We start from the raw sequence: 24817 nt of genomic DNA on the forward strand, positions 1-24817 counted from the left end.
GAAGGAATAAATAGATTTACAATTGTTAAGGACCTTAGAATTGATCTGGCCCAACCCCCTCATTTACAGATTAGGAAACTGAGGTCCAGAGAAGGTAAATCCAAAGTCACATAGGTAGTAAGTGGCAAAACTGAGATTTGGACCCAGATCTTCTGACTTTAGATCCAGTGTTCTTTCCACCCTAGTACCCACATTAGGCAGCAGATTCTACATGTCTTGGTCTCGATACTTCTTGGTCAATTCCAGAGCAAGTCATTTCACTCTCTGGGGACCAATGTGGTAAAAGCACAGGATATGGAATTTAGAGGCTATGGGTTTGAATCTTGGCTCTGCCACTAACTAGCTGTGTGACATTTGGCAAATCACTTAATCTCTGTGGACCTCAGTTTCCTGCTCTAAGTCTCATCTTGCTCAAAATCCCATGATCTTGTGATTCTGTTCCCTAGTTTTCCCTAGAGATGGCTTGCTGTAAAGAAGGGACTTTGAAACATAAGCATGAGATCTCTATGTGTCCTGGGAGGGTATGGGGGAGTGTGAGTGTACATGAGAGAGGAACTTGAGTTCCTATTCCCCACTCTCTCACATCCTCATATCCATTCTCTGCTGAGGCAGGGGAGGGAGGAGCTTGCTGGGTACAGAGACAGGAATGTGGGAGCTGGGCCCAACTTTCCAAGGCCTGGCCAGCAAGGGGATCACCTCAACTAATGAATACGGGGCTCATTCTTTCCAAGCGGACTTCTTTGGTACAGGCCCTCGGGGAGCGTGCACTCATTTTTAAGTGAGAGGAGCTGAGTTCGAATCTTAGCTCTCTCGTTCTCTTGTGTGATCTTGGGCAAGGTCAAGTCTTAGGTTTCTCCCCTGTAAAATAAGAGGTTGGAATCAGATGACCTAAAGTCCCTTCCAGTTCCAAATGTATGAAAATAATAAATAAAAATCAGTGTGTTTTTGTAACCCTTTAAGATTTACACAGAACTTTTCTCACCATTACCCTTTGAGGCAGGTATTACATCATCCCCATTTTGTAAGTAAGGAAACTGAGTCTCAGGTCACACTCTTAGGTCACACAGCTGATAAATATCAGAGCCAGCACTAAAATTCAAGTCTTCTGACTCCAAGTCTAGTGAATGCCTTTTACCCTATACTGCTCTGTAGGGAAGAGCTTTAATAGGAAAAATTGAATGAAAAAACTGGGGTGGAGGTGGGGAAAAACCTGGGACCCAGATATCTTTGATCACCTACTCTGTGCCCAGCACTGCATAGAATAAAGAACACCCAAATCTAGTTCAACCCCCTTATTTTACAAATGGGGAAGCAATCAATCAATCTACAAGCATTTCATAACCTCGTACTATATTCCAGGAACTGTGCCTGGCACTGGGGATACAAAGAAAAAGCAAAAAACAATTCCTGCCCTCCAGACACTCATCTTGTAACAAGGAAACAGCCCGTTCATAAAGAGATATTCATAAGGCAGATGCGGAGTAGATGGACAGTACTCTTAGAAGGGAAGGCCCTAGGGGCTGGGGGCAGCACCAGAAAATGTCTCTTGCTGAAGGTGGTGTTTCAGCCAAGTCCTGAAGGCAGCCAGGGATTCTAAAAACAGAGGTGAGGAGGGAGAACATTCCTGAGGAATGGCCACACAGGGAGTTAGGGAGAGGCATGGCTGAGCCCGGCATTGAATCCAGGATCTCCTATTCTACAGGTGAGGGCACCGAACCCCAGAGGAGGCAAGAGACTGCCCAAGTGGACTTGGTTCATCACGGACAGAACTGAGTGGAGGACTCCTGCGTCCTGACTCCTAAGAGCCAGGCTGGCTGCCTCCCAGGAGTACGCCTCATGAACCTTGCTGCCCACGAGCTTACAATCTACTTGGAGAAACTAGATTAAGAAGCTTAAAACAAAAGATTGAATATTATTTGGCATGTACCACCTTGGTATTGACTGGAAAAACTGCTAAAACCCTAAAAGAAACTAACTTCACTTATCAAGTTCAAGAATCCAAGCATCCAGGGGCAGCTAGGTGGCACAGTGGATAGAGCACCAGCCCTGGAGTCAGGAGAACCTAAGTTCAAATCCGGCCTCAGATATTTGACACCCTAGGCAAGTCACTTAATCCCATTGCCTAGCAAAAAAAGAAAAAAAAAGAATCCAAGCATCCATTTGGGTCCCATGACTGTACTAAGGTTACAACATACCAGCCACAGACCATCAGCGGCCTTAGCCAATCACCCACCTCCCAGGACCTCATGTCCTGTGGGCATATGTGAAAAAAGGATTCCCAGGTACCTCAAAGGGAGGTATCTGACAAATGTGAGCAACATCTGTAGCCTCAGAAAACAGCTGTCTCCCTGAGCCTAGAACACCTTCTGCCTGGGAGCTCTCAGAGCCAAGGAGGCTTAGCTAACATCATAAGGATGCTGGTTCCAACTAGAAACTCAGTAAAGACCGGCACCCAAGGGGTCCCTCTTTGGTAACTGGATGCTCTACTAGGATAGAAGAGCTAGAAGGAAGTTCATCAGAAGACTTTCATTTGATGAAGCCTCAGATCACAAAGATATGAAATCACACAGCGGCTTGTCCATTGAGAACTAGAATGACCTCAGAGGCCATCTACTCCAACCCCTTTGACAGATGAGAAAACTGAGGCCAAGGAAGGCTAAGTGACCCAATCACAGTCACCTAGGTAGTAAGTGGCAGAGGGAGGATATGAAGCCCAGTCCTCTCACTCCCAGTCCGTGCTGCTTTCTAGTAACCCAGGCTGCCTCTCACTGAGCCAAAGCCCTTCTTGGCAGTTATTTGTTGCCTGCCCTCCCCTCGGGAGTATGGTTTAGAGCCATGGCTCCTAAAATGCTCTCTCTTCTAACCCCTACACCCGAGGATCCCAAGCTCCCTCCATAGCTTGTCTCAGGTACCACCTCCTTCATAAGGACTTCCCCCAGCACCAGATGGTGACTTCGTATATTATGGACTTTCTCTACGTATATGTTGTTAGTGCCTCTCCCATAAAGTTACCTTTGCATTTACTTTTATGTAGTTTGTAAATGCTTATATGCATACATGCTGTTTCCCCAGTAGAACATCGGCTGCTTGAGGGAAGGGACTATTACTTTCTTTGTCTTTGCAGCTATTACAAAGTTTTGTCAGCACTCCAATATCGAGCAGGGTCTGGCTCGTAACAGGCATTTTGCAGATGCTTGTTGATTGACTGATTGACTGACTGATATTGCCATTTGCCCTGGCTCTTCTAGTGCTATAGAGAGGACCATCTCTCTTCCTCACACCCCCCAAGGCTGATTCCTCCCACTCCATAATGGAAGACTCTCCAGCCAGTAGGTTCTGTCTCCAGGCAGAGAACAACTAGATAGGATTCAGGCAGGGGAACAGGACAGAAAGGCAAAATTCAATCATTTTAGCATAAGGGGAAGCATGTCCTGGTGAGAAGACAGGTGGCCTCCAGCAGATCCGCTCCCCTCATTTGTGTCAGTAAGGACAGTATAAGGCAAATGTAACCAAACAGGGCCTTGGTGAGGTCAGATTGGAGGACTAATGCCCTAAGACAAACAATATCTTGTGTATTTTTCAAAACAGTTTCCAAACCATTTACTCATCTGCTCAAGGAGCCTCACAAACTATACTGCGAGGGAGGCAAAACATAGGTTACCCCTATGTGACAGAGGAGGAACTTCGGCCCAGAGACAAGTGACTTGCCCTAGGATGAGAACAGGGGTTTCCTTAATCCCCTGGACCATTGTTCTTCCCACTGAAAGGACATCTCCTATCACCTTTTTTCTCTGCACACCTTAGCTAGGTAACAACTCTGCTGTCCTTTTCGTTTGTGGGGGGCTCATCTGCCCCAGGAAGGTTAGGAGGTCCCCAATGACAGAGTAATCCTCAGAGAAGCAGCACCCTAGCATAACGTGCAGACAGCCAGGCCTTGCAGCCAGCATGAACTGCGTGTTAAGTGCTGCCTCTGAAGCACTGAAGTACTGGCTATGAGACTCTAGACAAGGCACCCAACTTCTCAGGGCCCTAGCCAATTCTGTAACTCTAGATCATAGGACAGTTGTTGAACTACATTGGTTAAAGAGAGTTTGCTCATCAGGGAGCTCCCCACGCTGACCAAATCACAGATGTGGACAAAGAAGAAATCCTCACCTCACCCCTCTTGGTCCGAGTGATGAGTGAGCTCTGCACACAGCCATGGGCTGGCTGACAGACTAGACAAGGATCTCATATCTCCATTGTTCTGTCTGTAATGACTTTATATGGTTGAAAAATCCTCTTACCTGGCTCAGTCCCTGACCCACAGGGCTGGGGGTAAGGGGAGGACCAGATGTTCTCAGCTGAAAATCAGAGAGGGATGAAGAAAAGGTTAGCCAAGAGCTGTTCTCTGTGGCCACAGGGGAGGGGCCCAGAGAGTCTGTAGACAAATGAAACTCGGTTGTGAAAATATTTTGCACATGTACCGAACTTTACAATTTCCCATTTCCAAAGCATGTGCATATTCATTATCTCACAGAATCATTCCCAAAGCCCTGAGAGGCAAAGAGGGCAGAGAGCGTTATTCCTACTCAGCAAGTAAAAGAAACAAAGCCTCAAGGAAGCTCTCATCATAGCATTTTAGCATTGGAAAGGACCTATGAGATCAATTTCAGGCCAACACCCGTATTTTATTTTTTTTAAATATTTTTTATTGATACCTTCATGTTTTAATCACCTTCTTTTGCAAATACGTCCCTCCACTTCTCCTACCCAGGGAGCCACCCCTTGTGACAAAGAATTAAAAAGCAGCTCAATAAAACCAATCAACACCCTTATTTGACAGATGAGAAAACTGAGGCCTAGAAAGTCGACCTTCATTTCCAAATACATCCCTCCTTGACTCTCCCACCCAAAGAGCCAGATGGAGTGAACTTCAAAGGGAACTGGTTGCTGAGTGATGGTGGCAGAGGGGAGGTCTGAAAGTAGCAGTGGGGATCACGGAGCATGCCAACTTCACCTCCTACTTTGTATGCCTAGGATTGGAAGGGAAGGAGTAGCCGGCCTTGGAGAGGGTGGTAAGAGATATGCTGTCTCCAGAAAAAAGTACGTCAGCAAGTACCAGAAGACGGGAGGAATGTATGTGAAGGGGATTTTAAAATAGTTTTACAAATCTGATAGAAGAGGATTAGAGGGCACAGTGGAAAAGACAGGGACTGGGGAGGGCGAGGACTAAGTTTACTGGCTGGGGGAGAGCCAGCATTCCTGATGTTGTTACCTTTGATGTCAAACCCACCCCTTCATACGCAGGACCTTGAGCTGACAGGAAAACGAGTCACACAGGGCAGGGGAGATGTGGCAAATCACCCAGTATAATTCCCTCATTTTGTACATGGGGAAGCAGTGCCAGAGAGAGGAAGTGATCTCTCATCCAGAGCCAGCAGGGACCGGAACCACCATCTGATCCAAGCCCCTCATTTTAGAGACAAAAATATCAAGGCCCAGGGAGGTCCAAGTGATTTATCCAAGGTCACACAGGTAGTACACAGCAGACAGAGGCAGAATTTGAACCCAGGGCTCTGGTTCTAGAGCTAGTCTTCGGTCCACTTTCTTGATGCCTAGTCCAGCTGCTTTCCCCTGGACCACCCCACTTGTCACAAGTATAACTTTGTGAGTTGTCTGAGAATTCAGTTTTAATTCTGGCCACTGCTGCCCCCTCTCTCATTCTGCTGGGCAGTGATGAAGAGCCTATCTCTACTCCCTATGTTTATGGGTGGCTAGGTAGAATAGTGGATGGAGCACTGGGCCCAAAGGCGGGAAGACTCATCTTCCAGGGTTTAAATCTAGCCTCAGACACTTAGTAGCTATGTGACCTTGGGCAAGTCACTTAACCCTGTTTGCCTCAGTTTCCTCACCATAAAATAAGCTGGAGAAGGAAATGGCAAACCACTCCAGTATCTTTACCAAGAAAACCCTAAATGGAGTCACCAAGAATCAGATATGACTGAACAACAATTGACCTGTTCACTGCAGACAAGAGTCAGCTCATATAGATCTTATACTAAAGTGGAGGTGTTATAAATATCATCTGTCGTGGCAGGGAATTAACCGGGAGAAACAGAGGATGACAGAATTTAGAACTAGAAGGGCCCTTAGAAAACATTTCATTCAAGCCCTTCATTTGACAAAAGAACAAACTGGGACCTAGCGATGTGGGACATTGCAATGTTTTATAAACCCAACCATGACACACAAATTCAAGCTGTTATAGAGAGTTGTTACCCAGGGTCACACAGGTAGTAAGTGAGAAACAGAGCCCCAGGTCCAAGGTCTAAATCTATATCCACTTATTCCATGCCTAGTGTTTTCCCCAGAATCAGGAATACCTGTATAATATCTCTTGTCATTCCAGGAACAGAAAAAAGTGAAAACAAAAGAAGTTAAGGCCAGAAGAAGGGGGAAGCCAATTTGGAAGGTGACAGGTTGAAAAGAGAGAATGCAGGAGGGTGCATATGAAGAGGCCAGGAGAATATGGCCTCAGAGGGTTTAGGGGACTCTCCAGAGGATGATCTAGCATGAATTTTTGATAATGAAACCTAAAAAATATAGAGGGGGATTTCTTCAGTGAGAGCACAGAGCAGCTGGGCTTTAGCTTAGATCAGGGAAATCGAAAGCAAAGGGAAACTCAGGAAGAGAAACCAAGCCTTTAAAAAGAGTCAAGAGAAAGATCTGAGTGTAAATGGGCTGAGCTCAGAGGAGTAGCTTTAACTGAGGAAATCCTCAAGCAAGATTTCTGTCTTAAGTTTGACTCTATAACTATGCCATGTACCTATAATTTTCTCAGTCCAAAGTCAGGCTGTAGTGACCCAAGATGAGGTCGTCTTTCAAGCCTGAGATTGTAACATGCTTTTATAGAATAGCCAATGGTTCACAGATTTAGAGCTGGAAAGGACATTTTAATCCTTTCATTTACAAATGAAATAAGTGTCCAAAAGGTTAAATGATTGGGACCAGAGTCACACAGATAGAATTGGGAGTTTCCTTTTGGGGTCCCTTTGGTGTCTTATTATATAGACCAAATGCCTTAAAAGTTCCACAATACTTGCCCCCTCCTCCCACCCTCACATTTCATCACAATGTCTGCTTTTAGCTTAAAAAAAAAAGTTCCCAGCATGTTCCTCTTTCATAGTGAAGGACAAGGCAGTCTTATTTTTTTTTAATCATTCTAACTCTAAGTTTGCAAAAACATGACCCCCTCAACATTCACTCCTTCAAACCTGGGCCACCTGGAGATACAATTACAAATCTCTCTCTTTCCCAACTGGGCCTCACTCTCAACTAGTCAACTGAATCGCTCTGTTCCCATGGTAACACTCAGGCAGGTGGGGTAAGGGCTGATCTCTCCTGTGCACCATGGATGGAATTTCCCTTTGGGAAATTTCTATGAATATAACAAAAAAAAACCCCACAACAATTCAGTACAGAAACATATTCAATAGGATTAATAATTTTAAGAAATCAACTTTAATAAGTAGGTCCCTCTTTGAGATGAAGAGTTAGGGAGTTGGAGAAGGGCAGGGGTTCTTGTTGGAGAGCCTGTGTGGCCAGAAATCAGGCATCTTAAGCAGCTCCCTCTGGGTCAGAGGCCTTATATATATTTTATACTTACTTATCTGGTACAAGTTATTTCCCCTAACAGGGACTGTTTTTGTTTTTGTCTTTGTAACTCCAGCACCTAGTATGGTACCTGGTATGTACCAGGCACTCAATAAATGCTTGCCCAGTGACAAGGGAGGAAGCATGGTGTAGTAGAAAGAACATTAGCTGTGGAATTAGAAGAGGCAGGTTCAAATCCTGCCTCTGATATTTACTATCTGTAAGACCTTAAGCAAGTCATTTCACTTTTCCCTTCTAGGGGGCAGTTTGCTCAACTATAAAATGGGGGGGGGGAATCCTGACTTGATGGCTTCTGAGATCCTTTCTAGCTCTAGATGGATGATACTGAGTGAGCCCACATTGCCTCACATTAACTGTAGCTTCCCCTGGCAGGAGAGGCTTCCAACAAGCATTTATTAAGTACTTGCTAGGGACCTATCAGGCACTAGAGATAAAACCCGGTCCCAGCCCTCAAAGAGCTCACGTTCTAATAGAGTGAGACAAACCCAACCAACTATGTACTTAACAAGATCTGCACAGTGTGAATGGGGAGGGAATCTTGGAGGGAAGGCACTACTAGATGGGGGGGGGGGGGGGGGGGGGGAAGGACCAAACCAGCAGAAATGTGAATTAAGGCACATTGTACAAACAAAAGAATATTTACTGAAAGGCCTCTGTGCACATGGGGGAGGTGGTGGAAAAGAGATTCAATTCAATAAACACTGATTTAAGTACCTACAGTATATGAGGTCCTGTGTTTAGCTGTGAGCATACTAAGATAGGACACAGTCTAGCCCTTCTCTTAGGGAGGAGAAAGAACAAACACCCAAATATCTATGATCAAGGATGAGTATAGGGGCAGCTAGGTGGCGCAGTGGATAGAGCTCTGGCCTTGGAGTCAGGAGGACCTGGGTTCAAATCTGACCTCAGACACTTGACACTTATTAGCTGTGTGACCCTGGGCAAGTCACTTAACCCCAATTGCCTAAGCAAAAAAAAAGAAAAAAGGATGAGTATGGTTAAGTGTAAAAGAGGAGTAAGATACACAGTCCTTGTCCTCAAAGAGTTTCCAGTCCAGCCAAGAAGATAGTACTCACCCACAGAAACAGAGAAAAACCACAGATGACTGTTTTTCTTATCCACTGCTTACCTCCTCCCATTTCCAAACCCACCAGAGGCCTTTGCCTCCTCTTGCCTGGACTACTACAATAGCCTTCTTTCAAGCAAAGGGTGGGAGAGATACAGGGGGAAATTTAGGTGACATAAAAACAAAATATGGCAATAAAAATGTATTTCTTAAAAAGTATCCTTTGCTTTAGTCTCCCTACTCCCAGCCCAACCTGCACATTTTGACCAAGTCGTCTTCCTGATGCCCTTCTCTGGCCACTTCCCTCAGAAGCTCAGAGACAGAAGAGGTCCTAGAGATCAGCGGGAAAAAGGAATCCCCTCCCTGGCTCAGAAACCTCCAGTGGTTACCTGCTACCTAGCACATCTTGTCTCAACAACTCCTTCAGAAAAAATATATTAAGCTATTACACAAATGCTTCTACTGGATCAATGTTTATTAAGCATTATTTTTGGAAATTACTAGAATCTAAATGTATGACAGTTATGCCCGTTCCCCCAGTGGATAAATCACCAGAGAGTATCAAAAGACAATTCTTTCAGGTGGAAAAATGGATAGTTAATAATCACTTGAAAAAAAATTTCAAGCTCTCCAATAATCTGAGAAGACAACTCTGAAGTAATAATAATAATAGCTAACATTTATACAGTACTTTCTGTATGCCAGACACGGTGCTAAGCACTTTACAATTATTATCTCATTTGATCCTCACAACAACCCTGGGAGGTAGGTGCTGTTATTATCCCCATTTGACAGATAAAGAAACTGAGGTAGACAGAGGTTAAGCAGCTTGCCAAAGGTCACACTACAGTGTCTGAGGCCACATTTGAACTCAGGTCTTCTTGCCTGCAGGCCCAGCACTCTATCCACTGTACCACCTAGTTACCCCTAAGCACTACCTTGCCCCTATCTTACTGGCAAAGATAAATGAAATAACAAAATACAGTGGAGGCAGAGCTATGGGGGAATGGTCACATGATTCAGCTGTTGGCAGAACTGTAAATTTGTATACAGTAGTCTTTTTGGAGAGCAACCTGGAATTATACAATTAGAATTATAAAACAGATCACATCCTCTGACCCAGAAATCACACAACTAGGACTGTCTATGACCTAACAAAATACTGAAAGGGAAAAAAAAAGTGATAGAAAAATATTCACAGCAACAGTAGTTGCAACAGAAAAAGAAAACCTGCCTGGAAATATCCTACATGTTAAACAACTACTGAATACCTTATCTGAATTACTTCTATGTTTGCATTTTGGGAGAGGCACTCCTGGCATAGTGGATAGAGAGCTAGCTTTGGAGCCAGGAAGAACTAGGTTTGAGTGCCACATTGAGACATGCTGACTGTATGACCCTGGGGAAGTCACTTAATCTCTAAGGGCTCTAAGTAAGAAGGTATTGACCTGCATTGGTAGAGTGAATTGCCTCATCCATGAGTCACCCATATCAATGAAACCATAGGCCCACATCCCATTCTCATGTCTTGGAACACGTCTCCCTTTCCTCTCCACCTTTCCCACTTAAAACATAAGCTCTTTGTGGGTAAACTTTCATTTTTAGTCTTAGTATATCCAGCACCTAGGACAGTGCCCTTATACATCTTAATAGGATCATAGATTTTGAGCTAGAAGGGACTTTATCAATCATCTAGTTCAATCCTCTCATTTTGTAGATGAGGAAACAGATGATTGGAGAGGTTAAATTAATTAGATGTTAAGCCAAAGAACCAGGGCTTCAAACCTAAGTTCTCTGATTCCAAACCCAGTATGTTTTTCATTATGGCACACTAATTAGGCAATTCGGTGGCACAGTGAATACAATGGTGAGCCTGAATCCGAAAGACCTGAGTTTAAGTCTGGCCTCAGGCACTTACTACCTAAGTGACCATGGGCAAGTCATTTAACCTTTGTTTGCCTCAGTTTCCTCATCTGTAAAATGGGAATAATAACAGCACCTGCCTCCTGTAATTGTTGTGAGGGTCAAATGAGATAACTGTAAAGCACTCAGCACAGTGTTTGGCACATATTAAGTGCTACATAAATGTTGGCTATCATCATCATCATTAGTGTAATTTAACTACTGAATTAAAATTTAAGCATATCAAGATGACTATTCCACTGTAAAAAAAAAATAGGGCAAAGACAGAATGCAAAGAATGGGGAAAGCAACAGAATGCAATGCTGAGTGAGGAAAGCAGAATCAGAATGACCCAGCACACTGACAACATCCACAGAAAAGAAACAAAATGTTTGAAGTCCATAGAGAAATGTGAGATTGGAAGATGACCCAGAGCAAATAAGTTGGGTTGGTTTTTTTTTTATCATTTTTGCCAAAAAAATTAGATTTTCTTTTATGAAAATATAACTAGCTCAGTTTTATGGTTTTACTTGGGATTGTATTCTTTATGTTACTTATTTGTATTTCTTGAGATTGTCATGTTCATGAACTGCATTCTGAAAATAAATAATGACCTCCTTCAAGGCTCTCCATTATCCTGTCCTACCCCATTTTTCCAACCAAATCTCTCTCTATTCTCTAGCCTACACCTTAGGCTCTGGCCAACCCAGTTTCTCTCTCTCTTTTTTTTTTCAGGGGGAGGAATTGGAGATTTATTCTAAGTGTTGTCTTTGTCCCCCCCAAAAAAAAACCGCTTTTCTTCCCCCATGGGTTTCTTTTTTCCCCCCACATTAGTCATGTTGTAAAGAAGAATTAGAACCAGTAGGAGGAACCACACAAAAGAAGAAACTAAACAAAACAGAAAAAAAAAAGCAAATGGTATGCTTCCATCTGCATTCAAACTCCATAGTTCTTTCTCTGGATGTGGATAGCATTTTCCATCATGAGACTTTTGGAGTTGTCTTAGATCCTTGTAGTGCTGAGAAGAGCTAAGTCTGTCAAAGTTAGTCATTACACAATGTGGCTGTTACTGTGTACAACATTCTCCTGGTTCTACTCACTTCACTCAACATCAGACCATACAAGTCTTTCCAGGTTTTTCTGAAGTCTGCTTGCTCATCATTTCTTTTTTTTTCTTTTGGTTAGGCAATGGGAGTGCTCATCATTTCTTACAGCATAATAGTATTATATTCATATACCACAACTTGTTCAGCCATCCCTCAATTGATGGGCATCCATTCAATTTCCAATTCTTTGCCACCACAGAAAGAGCTGCTATAAATATTTTTGTACATGTGGGTCCTTTTCCCATTTTTATGATCTCTTTGGGATACAACCCTAGAAATCAAGCCTGTGTCTTGACTAGACCACAAAGATGGAATGGCCATTCAGCCCCTCCTTAAAACATCTACAGACGGTCATTCACCTCCTCCTTTCATCTACATCACTCCTATCTCACAGCATCTACACACACACACTATCCACCCACCCCAGACGATTTATTTCACCCTCCTCCCTCTGTCTTGCTACTTACTCACTAGATATGTAACTACAAGTAAGTCACTTCCCTTCCCTAGACCTTAGTTTCCTCATCTACAAAATGAAAAATTGGACTAGGTCCCTTCCACCTTTATAGCCTAGAGATCCTACAAACTCTTTGTCATCTGTCACCCATTTATTCCCCATCATTCTTTTTACTCCAGATATTTCTACTCTTGGAATCTCAACCCTGTCACACTAATCTCCAACTATATCCAAGTCAAATGCCACCTCTTCCATGAAGCTTCCCCAATCCCTCTCAGTCATAAATGGCATTTCCTTCCTCAGACCTTGATCAGCACTTTGTACCTTTCTCATACAGTCATTATATTCTACTTTGTATGGTAGTTATTTGTATATGAGCCTTATTCCACCACCACGAGCCCCAAATTAGACTGCTAAGTGCTTGAAAGGGGGTAGTGGGGAGAGAACAAGGGGACTAGGGCAGGGCCAAAATCTCAATAAATTCCCAAGCCTCAGCTCTTCTCATTGCACCTACATTGAGACTTCAAGCTTGGGCAAAGGACCATGTCCTAGACCTCTCTGCATCCTTGTAGCACAGAGCACAGGGTTGAGCCCAGAGGAGGAACTCAGTACAGATAAGTTGGCTGACTGTATACACACACTTATGAGTTCTCTCAACCCATTGAGTTATATTTTCCACTATTTCCTATTTTTTCTATTAATAAGTCAGTTGCCCTATTTTTAGCAGGGTTTGATTGGGATAATAAACCACCTTTGACTGACAGTATCTTAAGCTTCCTAAATTTGTAATTCCTTCCCAGGAAGTCCTTGCTGGAAGTGATCACCCAGCAAGAAGTCCCCCCTCCCCAACCCCTACTATTCCAAAGTAGTGGCCAGAGTTCATTCTACAAGGCTCTCCTTTTTCTCCAGTAAGGAAACACACCAAGACTCAAGACAAAGCATAAGGTGATAGTGGGGAGTAAATGAAAGAGCCTCGGCCAAAGAATCAGCAGACCTGGGTTCCAGTCTTGGCTTTGTCACTAATTCGCTATGTGACTACAGGCAAGTCACACACCCCTCTGCACCTCTTCACCCCCCACCTCTGCCTTGTTTTCTACATGTATCATAGGATGATTTAGAGCTGGAAGTGACTTTTGAGATTATCCTGTCCAAATCTCTCAATTTATACTCATATACTCCAAATGGGAATTTGGAATCCCAAATATTTTAAAATAAATGTTAAAATAAAGTTTAGATAGATAGATGGACATAGAAGAATAAATGAGCAAATATTTTAAATGGACCTATGATCTCATCCACTTTCATATTCCTAGCAGTAATGGAGGTCATAGCCCATTCCTGCCTGTCAGATACTCAGATAGCAACTAGCAGTGACCTCCCCCTGCCCCCCAATTAAAAAATGAGTTCCTTAAGAGCAGGGACTGTCTTACTTTTCAACTTTGATCCCCAGCACTTAACACGGACCTTTGTACACAGTAAATGACTAATAAATGCTTTATTCTTTCATTTATTAAGGCCCACAACTAGACTTCAAGCTTGAGGAAAAGGACTACGTCCTAGACTTCTCTATATCCCTACAGCAGAGAGCACAGAGTTGGGCCCAGAAGAGGCACTCAGTACAGATAAGTTGGCTGATCATATACGTATATTTATAGGTTCTCTCATCCCATTCAAATTATATCCCCCACTCTTATATAGCCAGGCACTGTGCTAAGTGTTGGGGATACAAAAATAAGGCAAAACAGACCCTGCTTTCAAGTTCAGTCTAATGCTTGTTTATCCTGTGTGACTTTTGTCCAGGTCCTCCTATAAATTCACTACACAGTGTTCAACCAAGATACTGAGGGGACCCCTTCCTCAATTCAGGAAACCAAAGCCCAGAGAGATAAAGTAATTTGAGTAGCAGAGGCAAGATTCAAACCCATACACAATGAGTCCAAATCCCATACTCTTCCCACTTGGCCATCAAGTTGGGCATAACAATGCCTGCCCTTACTAAAACTTAATTTCACACATGCTCCTGCTTCTGGCACAGTTTGGGAAGTAGTCTTATTCTGTGGGATCCCAAGGATTGAACTTCAACTGATGAGTTGGAGGCAGATTTTGGTCCAATATAAGAAAGAAATGTCCTAACAACCAGAATTCTCCAATAATAAAATGGTCTGCCTTATAAGAAAGTGAGTTTCCCATTGTTACAGCAGTTTCCGTGGGGTCTGGAAGATGACCTTGTAGGGAGGGGATGTAGTTGAAATGCTTGTACTGAGTGGGAGGTTAAGGAGATAAACTCTGAGGTCTCTTCTAGCTAAGAGATTGCAATTCATCTACTGTCCTGGCCAGAGGATCCTAGGATTCAGAGCTGGATCACTTGAGAAATCACTTGAGCTCTGTCATTTACTACCTGTATGACCTTGGGCAACCCTGTGGGCCTCAGTTTCCTGATCCACAAAATGAGGGGGTTGGACTAGATGACTTCTAAGGTCTCTTCCAATTCTAAATCTATGATGTTATCATCTGGTCTGGCTCCTTCATTTTATAAATGAAGAAAATAAGGCCCTGAGAAATTAAGTAATTCAGCGCCCCGCCCCCAGATAACACTAGTAATAAGTAAGCAAGCCAAAATTTAAATCTAGGACCACTTACTCCAAATGCCATACCTAACTTCTATCACCCTGGAGATGGGGTAAAGGGGTGGGAGTAGAGAAGATGATCCCAAGTAGCATGCACATTCTTAGAAGGGGGAAGAACCAAAGTCAACAAAAGGAAGAACTTCCCCATCCCCACTTACCTGACCAAGCTAGATCAGAAATGGATGAATCTGTGATCCTAGACCCAAGCAGAGGGGTGCAGGTCAGCCTATCACCCCTACCCCAACACAGGAGAATGCTTCTTTTTCCTTGCCATGTAAACAACCCAGCTTCTCTTCCACATTCCTCCTCCCTCTCCCAAGGATATGGAGACGGTAATGAGATGGACAATTCCACCCATCTTCCCCCCCACACACAGACTCTAGTGCCTCTCCCCAAACCTTACCCTTCAAAAGAAGGGCATCAAGGAACCAAGGCTCTCCTCTTCTTTCCACTCCAGCAGAAACAAAGAGGGTGAGTTAGAGATAACTGACAGGTTTTGTTAGAACATGTAGCCTTAGGCATAGCAAAAATCTCCTGGAAGCAAACACTGTTTGTACTTCCTCCTCCCTGACAAAAGGCTCCAGAAAGCAGCCTGGCATAGGGGTAAGAGCATTAGATCTGAAATTGTAAGAAAGGAGCTCAACCCTCACCTCTGACTTAAACTTAATATGTGACCTTGAGCAAGTCTCTTCCCATCTCTGGGCCTCAGTTTTCTTATCCATAAAATGAGAGGTTTGGAATTGCATATATTCTGATTGCTTGCCTTCTCAATGTGGAGGGGAGGGGTAGGAAGGAGGGAGAGAATTTGGAACTCAAAAAAAGTTTTAAATGAATGTTAAAAATACATTAATAAATAAAAGATTTTTGAAAAAGGAATTGCACATATTCCATATATACTTACATATTTATATGTTGTCTCCCTATTAGAGGGAGGCTAGGTAGTGCAGTTGATAGAGCTCTTGGCCTGGAGTCAGGAAGACACCCCCTGAGTTCAAACCTGGCCTCAGACACTTACTAGCTGTGTGACCCTGGGCAAGTCACTCAATTCTGTTTGCCTCATCTGTCAAATGAGCTGGAGAAGGAAATGGCAAACCATTCCAGTATCTTTACCAAGAAAACTCCAAATGGAATCATGGAGAGTTGGTCACAACTAAATAAAACTGAACAACAACTCCCCATTAGAATGTAAGCTCCTGGAGGGACAAGATTGTTTCAATTCTCTTTATTCCTAGGGCTTATCGACAGTGCCTAATAAATAAATGCATATTGATTGATCTATGGATTGATGATCGCTGAGATCTCTTCCATTGTAATATTATGAGACTATGATTTATAACTGGCCTTCTCAAGCCATTTAGCAAAAGGAAAATCCAAGGGGAGGAGAAATGGGGAGGCTGCCATTCTTCCCAGTCTCCCAGCCTGGCAACCTTGGAGTAATCTTTGATTTGTCCTTTTCTTTCCAACTTTGTATCTAAACTGTCAGGAAATCAGGGTCAAAGAATGTAACTGAGAGAGCCCTGAGAAATCTAGTTCAACCCTCTCATGTCTAGTAAGGCAGTGAAACCAAGGATAAATTCTTTCCCTGTACACCACATTACCACACTCTGAGAGATGGTCTCGTATAGTTCTTTAGACGTTCACCATTCTGGCCTTTTCAGCTGCTCTCTCATCCTCTTCCTCCTTGCCATTCCTCCAGCCACACCCTCTAGGTTCTCATTACCTTACCACCTACGTGATGTTGGGTAAGTCTCTTAACTACTCTGAGATTCTGTTTCCTCATATAGAAGATGAGGGGATTGAACAAAATGGCTTCCACTCTAGAGCTGAGTCTAGGACCCTAGGCCATAGTGTGCAGCAAGTCAATAGAACCATATGATTCTAGTCCTGGATTTACCACTAGCTCTTTGATTTTATACAAGTGAGTTCCTCTCCTTGTTCTTCAGTTTTCTCATTTGCAAAATGAAGGGGGTCGGGTAGCTCTCAAAGGACCTTTCCAGCTCTCAATATCTGTTTCTTTCATTACTGCCACAGCCAACTGGTTTTTCTGCCTCCCATCTTTCCCCACTCCAATCATTCATCTTGCAAACCATGTCACAGTAATCTTCTTAATGTACTGCTATAATCATATCACGCTACTAAAAAAACATTAAATGGTCCCCCATTGTTTTCAAGATAAAGCCCAAATTCCTTACCCTGGTATTCAAAGCTCCCAGGCTCTGCCCTCAAAATACCTTTCCTATCTTGTCTCCAATTATCCAACTTTCATATACTATACACTCCAGCCAAATGTGAATGAATACTTAATGTTCCCTAAATCTACGTTGTGCTTTCCCATCGCCATACATATCCTCAAGCTGTTATCTGGAATGTCCTCCCAACTAATTAACACCTTTTGAAATTCTATCCATCCTTCAAGGACTAATTCAAAAGTCAGCTCTTACTTATGTGAAGTCTTCCATAACTAATCCAAACAGATATGAGCTCTCCCAATTCCAAGTTGAACAACAACTTGTCAGTACTTTTTTTATGCACTTATGCACATAGGTGCATGATAAATTAATTCTGGAAAAAAAGTATAACATTTGAAAATCTATTAGAGTTTTTAAAATTCCTAATATGAAAAATTAGAAATTTATTTGTGAATCAAATTCAAATTATAGAAGTACATCATAATATAAATTTACTTAAAATGAAACTCATGAAATTCATAATACAAAATTCATAAAATGAGGGATAACAATGTAATTATTGTGAAATTATTTTTCTAGTAAGACTTTTCAATTACATCACCAATATTAAAATCAAACAATTTTGCTTAAAGTAATCAACATTCTGGTACTAAATATTTTCTATTCTGTACTTTCAATTATATAGAAAAGATATTAACAAAACGTTTTAAACTTAAGTGAACATTATAATGTTCTTATATTAAATATTTGATAACTTTCAAAGCAGATACAATTGACAAAACTTTTTTTACTTAATATGACCAGCAGAACAATAGATCATATCATACCCTTGTTTTATTAAGATTAACCTTTTACTTTCAGCTACAACCTATAGGCTATCCCTGGTGTTATAATTATCTGTGACATGTTTTATTTCACTACCGGATGAACTATAAGCTGCTTGAGGCAAAGGAACCAAGCATGTAAGGTCACATATGACCAACGCTTTTGAAAACATGAAATGACCAAAAGAATGAATGAGACGGCTAGTGTAGCATCAAACATCCTGGATTTAGAGTGGAGAGATCCAGATCCAAATCACAGCTCTCCAACCAGCCGCCTGTGGACCGATCATTTAGCCTTTATGGGCGTCGAAGGAATAAGACCACAAAGAAACAACTAAATAAAGGGAGGAAGGAAGGAATGTACAGACACACACATACACGTGCACACACAGAGACAAGAGAAAGAGAAGAAGAAAGAGGTTGAAAAGGGAGAAGAGAGGAAAGAGAAAATGATTTGTAGTCTGGAGGCCTGGGTGGACGCGAAGCTTGTATACAGCACCTACACAAATGTGCAGCACACAACAGCAAAACCGCAAAAAGAAAATAGAATAAGGTTATGCGATTTATAGCTGCAAGATCATCCAGTCTAGTTCTTGACCTAGGATCTTTACTTGGATGGGGGAAAAAAAGTATACCTGGATTTCAATATAATTGGTTTTCCATTTAAGAAGGGCTTCCAAGACAGTCGTGTCTCATTCCTCTCCATGCTGCAGAGGACTTTACTGGGTAGTTTTGTTCTCATACACACACACACACACACATACTTTTTAGCTTCCTTTAATGTGCTGTCCTCTTCCATGAAACTTAGAATAAGAAGTTTCTCCCCCACTAAGTAAGCTTAGAATATAAGCTTCTTGAGGACAGAGACTGCCTTTCTTTCTACTTGTATTTGTATTCCAAGGGCTTAGCCCAGTGCCTAGAACATTATAAGCACTTAATAAATGTTTGGGATTTTGTTTTTCCCTTTGTAATTCTATTGTTTTATTTTATGCATTTAAAAATATGAGTCTGAGAAGAGGTCAGTATGTTTAATTCTGAGAAGGGTTCATGACACACAAAAAAATTTAAGAACTTTTGACCTAATCCAATGTCCAGGCTTATTCCCAACCACCACCACATTTTATAGATGAAACTCAAGCCCAAAGAGATTAAATGATTTGCCCATAGTCAGCCAATATGCAAAGGATATCAAAGAAAGAGGAAAAGGACCCATATTTACAAAAATATTTACAATAGCTCTTTTTGTGGTGGCAAAGAATTGAAAACAAAAGGGATACTCATCAATTGGGGAATGGTTGAACATGTCAAGGTATACAAAAATGACAGAACATTATTGTACTGTAAGAAATGACAAGGGGGGTGACTTCAGAAAAATCTGGGAAGACTTACATGAACTGATGCAAAGTGAAGTGCAAGGAAACAGGAGAACAATGTACACAACTGATCAATACAATGATCTACCACAATTCCAAAGGACTCAAGACAAAACATGCTATTCACCTTCAGATAGAGAACTGATGGATTTAGAGTGCAGATCTAAGCATATTTTTTCTGTTTTTCTTCCTTTTCCCCCAGAACATGATTAATGCTGAAATTTGTTTTGCACGACTACAAATATTTGTAATATGCTCTTTTTTTTGCCATCTTATTGAGGGGAAGGCAGTAGGGCGAAGGAGAGAATTTGGAACTAGAAAAAAATTTTTTTTTAATTTCTGTACTTTAAAAAGAAGAGGGGAAAGGTAAGTAAAGGAACCAGAATTCAAATCCAGTTCCATTTACTACAAAGTATAAACAATGTACAGAGTATTATGAAATGAAGGGAATATCTTTTTTTTTTGGGGGGGGGAAGGAAGCAGGGAAGACACACACACATACATACATACACAGGCACCGTGACTTTAATCAAGTCACTTTCCCTTTCTGGGCTTCAGTTTCCTTTTCAGTAAATTGGGAGAATTGGATTAGCTGATCTCTAAGGTCCCTTCCTGTTCTAACATTGTATGATCTTCAGTCCTTCCATCTGGGGCACACAGAGTTCTGTTCTAAGCACATCTTTTCTTCCATCTCCAATTGTCTCCGTGTGTCCATGGACAAGAAAGCAGATCGGGAAGAGAGCACCAATCCAATAGAAGAAGAGATGGAGAATTCTCTGCCCTCTCATTCCCCAAATGACATTCCACTTTGGCTAAGAAAGATGAGTTTCTACTTCTTGAACTGATCTTCCCCCTTGCCTGACAGCCCCTTCCCCTCCAACCCTCAGTCCTGATTTGGTGCTGTTTGCTATCTACTATGGATTTGGTGTCAGGAAACCTGGGTCCAAATCCCAGCTCTGCCACTAAGTGGCTGGCCACACGACTTTGGACAAAATACCTCTCTTGGAGCTCAGTTTCTTTATCTGCAAAATAAAGTGGGCTGGATATGGCTCAGAGATTCTACAATCTTATCACTGTCCAAAGGACTGGCCTAATTTACCTAGAGGCTTGCTGGGAGAGGGCTACCTCAATTCAGTTCAATTCCATTTAACAAATATTTATTAGGTACTTGTTGTGTACAGGGTGCTGCACTGGGGGCTAAGAATAAAAGGATGATAACTGAACAGTAGTTTCTGCCTTCAAAAATATGATACAACATAGAGTGGGATGGATGAAAAGGAGAGATATGAAGTGCAGGGAGGCAGTGTGGTACAACAGAAAGTCCTGGCTCTAGAATCTCTCATTCTACAAACATTTATTAAGCACCTAATATATGTCAGACACTGTGCTAAGTACTAGAGATGCAAAGAAAGAAAAAAAAAAACCCAGTCCCTAGACTCAAGGAGCTTACAGGGGAGACAACATGCAAATAACTATGTACAAAAAAGCTGTGTACAAATAAGCTGCACAGAAGATAAATTGGAGAGAATCACAAAGGGAAGACACTAAGACTCAGGGGAATAGGCAAGGCTTCATGTAGAAGGTAGGAGTTTAGCTGAGCCTTGAAGGAAGCCAGGGAAGCCAGGAAATGGAGATGAAGGGGGAAGAGTTCCAGAAATGGGGGATAGATAGTGAATATACAGAATCAGGAGATAAGAGTGTTGTATGCAGAGAACAGAAAGGAGGTCTGTGTCTCTTGGTGGCAAAGTATGTTGAGAGGAGAGGGCAGGGGAAAGTAAATAAAAAAAGAGAGGGGATAAGTCATAAAGTGCTTTTAAACGTTGTGTGTTTTTTTTTCAAAAAGGATTTTATATTTGACCCTGGAGGTAACAGGGAATTGATTGGATTAGGAAGAGAGAAGGGATGACATGGTCAGATCTGCACTTTAAGCCGATCAATGTGACAGCTGAATGGAGGATGGATTGGAATGGGATGAAACCAACCAGAAGGCTCATTCAGTAGTCCAGGTATGAGGTGATGAGTATAAGAGGAGGGAAGGAGATGTATACATAGATATTCTGAAGGCAGAAATGAAAGGACTTGGCAACAGATTGAATATGGGAGTGATAACGAGAGTAAGAAGTGGAAGATGACACCTTGGTTGCAAGCCTAGGTGACTAGAGGATGGTGGTCCCTTCATAATAAAGAAGTTAGGAAGGGGGAGGGTTTAGGGGAAAGATAATGAGTCTCGTTTTGAACCTGTTGATAGAAGATGTCCACAAGACTTACAGTTTGAGGGATCCAATAGGCAGCTGGAGATGCAACATTGCAGTGAGGAGAGAGATGAGAGCTGGACAAATAAAGCAGAGAATGCTCCAGATCTTGATGATAATTGAGAATTGGAGGGCCTGAGGTCATATCCCACCATCCTACTACCTGTGGGAATTTGGCAAGTCCTTCAACTTCCTTAGACCTCAGTTTACTCATGTGTAAAGTGAGGGGCTTGTACTACATGCACTCTGGGGTCTCTGCTAGCTCTAGATCTATAAGCCTATAATACTATGAAAATTTGTTTAGTGAGATCACATTAAATCAGAAGCAATCAAGAAAGGCTGCCCAGAGGAGGTGTCACCCACGCTGGGCATCAAAAGAAAATTTCAACAGGAGATGAGCAGCAAATACGTTCCACCTCTCAATTAAGTTCCATTCTTCACACCCCTTCCCCACCCCCCAACAAAGGGAGTGGAGTCTGAAAGACAGACTCTCTCAGGGCCTCAAGGAAACAAAGGCTCGCTTCAAAGTTCCTTCTAAGGCTCCCCAAAGTGAGCTCAACCTGAAGGATCTTAGGGCCTCAAAAAAGACAAAGGCTCGCTTCAAAGTTCCTTCGTCCTCCCCTCCCCTCCCAAAGAATGTGTTGCCCTCAGAGCTCTCAAGGCTAAACCCTGCTGTCTATGGGGCTCAGCAGAGGGAGGGAGGGGAAGGAAAGCTTTACAGCTTGGGGGTAGAGGAGATAGGGCAATGACTCTGTAACAGACTAAATGGGGCAGATAGAAAGGCCAGGAAAGCCTGGGACACCATCTTGCACCAACACTCAAGGTAAGAAGACATTCCCCAGAGGGGCACGTATGAGAATAATAAGCCTTTGTGTTTACATGGCCTTTTGCTTTCACACACATTCTCTCATGGAGAGAACATCCTCCCTCCCTCTCCCCTCTCACCATATCCAGCAGGTTAGTAGCACTGTGGCTTAGCAGCAAGAGTCCTAGATTTGGAGTCACAGAACATGGGTTCCAACCTCAGTTCTGCAACCAAGTGGACAAGTCCTTCAACCTCTTGGGGCTTTAGTTTTCTGTCCATGAAATGAGGGGGTTAGAAAAGAAGATCAATAAAGTTACTTCTATCTCTCACTTTTAAAAGCACTGAACTTGGAGTCAGAAGACCTAAAATAATAGGGTCCTGGTTGGCCACCTACTAGTTAGGAAACCACTAGTCACTTACCCACTCTGTGTCACCATAGGCCAGTCACTTTTCCTCTCTGAGCTCCTCAGTTTCCTCCTAAGCAAAATGAGGATAATAATGGGGGCAGGGGGTCGAGGGAGAGACAGAGACAGAGACAGACAGAGAGACAGAGAGGGAATTTACAGAGCTCTTGCTCTGTAAATACTGGTAGACACAGGGATGATTATCTCCTCCTAAGAATAGATTTTATTATGGGGAGGGAGGAGGGAGAACTGGACAGTACGGATGGTCTGGAATGGAGCTGGGGTGGGGACAAGGCACAAGTGAGGGGAGGCAGCAGATATTGAAGACAAACTTAGCAATTTTGTCACATTTTGTTGAAGGATGGGGGAAGCCTGTCCAACCCTCCCCTCCCCAGGTTTGTGGGGGAGGCGTTCCAAACAGGTAGTGTAATTAGAGTCAATCTGAGGTTGGGGCAAGGCAGGATTAACTTAGTCTTAAATTTCAACCACAAGGTCCCAGAAGGAAGGGAAGAAAAGAGATGGGGAGGAAACAGAGACCTTTTAAGAGGTCTATGGAGAATAGAGAAGAATATAGAGGCTGGGCACCTAGTGGCCCCAAAATCCTAAAGATTTCCCCTGCTTGAGGAAGGTGGTCTGTGGGGGAAAGCAGGGTCCCAATTGTGTGCATCAGGGGAAGGGGTAAAAATAGGCCTGGGTAGTAAGTAGTCCAACCTGTGTCCTTTTCCAGGGAGAGACAGGGAAGTGGGTGTTGGGGGGGTGGGAGTGGGGTGGGAAGAGGCATTAATTTTCTGTTCCCAGAATAAAATGGCATAGGGAGTTCTTTCCAGGGAACAGTACAGTACCCAGCATACAGAAGACAGGCTGGTGACCAAGTGTTCTCACAGCACTGCCATCTGCCCTTGCAGAGAGAGCACTCAGAATTAGGCCCTCCAAGTGCCACGTTGGAGCTCTACTGAAAACACTTCAGGTGCTTCTCAGTTCACTCAGCATCAGGCACAGAGACAAGGAAGGGCAGAGGGATTTGAACCCAGGAGGCCAAATCTTATACCCTTCCTACAATTCTGAGTAGGTCACTTAACCTGCCTATACAATGAAAGGGTTGGACTAGAGTGAGATGATCTCTAAAGACCCTTCCAATTCTAAATCCTGGGCCTCCAAGATCCTCTGACTCAAAGTACCAACAATGAAGTATGAATGCCTCAACTTCCTGCCACTCTCCTCAGGGTGTATACAAGAGAACTAGAATTGGAGTCAGAAGATCTAGGCTCAATTCAATTATTAAGTACCTACTCTGTACCAGTCGCTGGGCTAGGCACACATCTCATGAAGGGAAAACGTTTTTTAAGAGTCTCTGCCTTCAAGGTGCTTATGTTCTATTGAAGGGAAGGAACACGTGCACGAATAAGTCAGTGTAAAATTTATACAGGGAAGCACTAACAAGCGGGAAAGAAATCAGGAAAGGCATCTTATGGGACATGGTATCTGATCTGGGCCTTCAAGCCTGCTGAGGATCCCAAGACCAGGAAATGGGGAGGCAGAGCACTGAAGTGACAAAGGCCACGCTGTGGAAGGTTAATGGCAAGCAGGCAGTTTGACTTGAATGTAGGGTTTGTGAGAGGAGAAGGGGAGAGGGGAGCTCAGAAAGACAGGCAGGACTCAGACTAAAAAAGGCTTTAAAGACCAAACAGAGGGAACTGGCATTTTATAGTACAGGCAACTGGGAGCCACTATAACTTGTTGAGCAGGGGAGTGACCTATACTTAAGAAAATCACTTTGGAGGATAAATTAAGATGGGAAGATGCTGAAGGCAGGAAGACCAATTAAGAAGCTATTGAAGGGGGCAGCTAGGTGGTGCAGTGTATAGAGCACTGGCCCTAGGGTCAGGAGGACCTGAGTCCAAATCTGGCCTCAGATACTTGACACTTATTAGCTGTGGGACCTTGGGCAAGTCACTTAACCCCAATTACCTCACCACCACCCCCCAAAAAAAGAAGCAGCTACTGAAGTAGCCCAGGCAATAAGAGAAAGGGGCCTGGACTAAGGGGGAAGCCCTGAGAGGAAAGAAAAGGGGATGGAAATGAGATATGTTATGGAAATATAATGGACAGCTTATTGAATATGGGAATGGGGGGAAAGCCATGCCAGGGAAGAGTCA

General features: G+C 43.0%; 1 protein-coding gene across 8 annotated transcripts in view; it reads right to left on the reverse strand.

The window, feature by feature from the left end:
- Positions 1-24817, reverse strand: part of SRC (SRC proto-oncogene, non-receptor tyrosine kinase) — a 113348-nt gene that overhangs the window by 53130 nt on the left and 35401 nt on the right. The window contains exon 3 of one of the 8 annotated variants that reach the window (XM_078150217.1): positions 4287-4343. The exons of the other annotated variants lie outside the window; for them this stretch is intronic. The gene's annotated coding sequence lies outside the window, so the exon portion shown is untranslated. The remainder of the gene's footprint in view (positions 1-4286; positions 4344-24817) is intronic. 8 annotated transcript variants of the gene reach the window in all.

This window comes from Phascolarctos cinereus, unplaced genomic scaffold (genome assembly GCF_003287225.1).
Source record: "Phascolarctos cinereus isolate Bilbo 61053 unplaced genomic scaffold, phaCin_HiC Scaffold_2;HRSCAF=192, whole genome shotgun sequence".
Classification (NCBI taxonomy): domain Eukaryota; kingdom Metazoa; phylum Chordata; class Mammalia; order Diprotodontia; family Phascolarctidae; genus Phascolarctos; species Phascolarctos cinereus.